A 1,642-nucleotide genomic window follows, 5' to 3' on the forward strand; every position below is an offset into this window, starting at 1 on the left:
AAAATAAGATAAAAACAATTCACAGTCATCATTACTTCCAGCTGAGGCACAAGGAGGGGTTGGGTTTACCAGCTGATCCACAGTCTTAAACAGAAACCTGGGATTGTGTTTATGTGTAGTAATGAGTTCAGAAAAATAGTGTGTTCTCGCATCCTTAACCATGTTATTGTAGTTAATTAATAAATCCTTCAGACTGAGGTAATGGACTTGGAGACTGGATTTTTTCCATCTGCGCTCTGCTTTCCTGCATTCCCTTTTGAGGCTGCGAATGCTGTCATTTATCCAGGGTTGCTTACTAGCTTTAGACGTAGGCCTAACCTTTAGAGGAGCAGTAATATTTAGTGACGACAAGCAGATATGATTGAAGTGATCGGCCAGATTGTTGGTGTTGGAATCAGACAGGTATTGGCTTTGGCTCTGAAAGAATGCGCAAATCATCTAATTGTTGAAAATATTGCTCCGATGCAAAACTTATTTGCCGAACCCTGCTGTATATTATTACTACTTCTTCTTTGAACGTACTTATTCAATATAGTGATGAGTGTCTGCACTGCCTGAATTCTACCAGAAGTAGAACAAGAAGAACGTAGTGACGAAACGTGCTCTGTAGCGCGGTTTGTCCGTTTTCAGCTACTGTAGAAACATGACGATGCAACGTGGCAACATCCATGGAAGGGTGCACCCGCGGTTATGTAGATATAAATGGCTCATTCTAAGGTAGTAAAAATATAATGGTTTTTATGCACCACTGAAAACATAATTATGGATCTTATATTGCATTTTTGTCGAGAGAAATATTACACACTGGACCTTTAAACTGACTCCCAGCTCATTATTTCATTTTAAACTAGTGCTGGGCAACGATTAACATTTTTAAGCGCGATTAATCGCATGATTTTCTTGCGAGTAATCACGATTAATCGCATTGTTACGCGTAAAATTGAATAATGAATTCTAAAGTAGTGTATTGTGCAATTTTAATTTAAATGTACTGCTATATACTCAAAAGTGTAATACCGTGGTTTGCAAACACTTTAAACAAATAAGGTGCTTTTTCACCAGCAGCATTCCCTTTACACAGTAGCAATGAAATATTTCTTGTAAATCTCAACTTAAACTTTAATGTAATCAAATCAAATATTAAACCAAAGCTATTTGCCACTGCCAGGGCATTACCTTTACCATCAGAGTCCAATGTTCTTGGTTTTTTTTCTAATGGTATCAGCATCAGGTATCTTTTATCAGGGAGCATCAGAAACACTCTGTTCTGTAGGGTTGGGACGATGTCTACAAAACTACATTGAAACATCGTGATGGACGATGGCATGGGGGGGGGGCGTTTCCAGGCTCTTGAAACATTGGGGGCTTAGCCCAGCCCAGAAATCTTTCATGTTTTCACCTGTTTTCACCCCCCAACCCCCTGTTGCCGCCTACCCAAAGTACGTCTGTAAAGCAGTAAATGACCTCCACACAGTAACTGATAATATTAACTAGGCGGGTTCTGGGGGTCCTCCCCCTGAAAAATTTGGGCTTTAAAAACTTAATTTCGTGTATTCTGATGAATTTTTTTTGCACCAATTTATTGAGGAAATGTTTGAGGTGACAATTCAAAATAAAATAATTTAGAGTCATATAATGCAGT

Source organism: Micropterus dolomieu, linkage group LG06, assembly GCF_021292245.1.
Source record: "Micropterus dolomieu isolate WLL.071019.BEF.003 ecotype Adirondacks linkage group LG06, ASM2129224v1, whole genome shotgun sequence".
NCBI lineage: Eukaryota > Metazoa > Chordata > Actinopteri > Centrarchiformes > Centrarchidae > Micropterus > Micropterus dolomieu.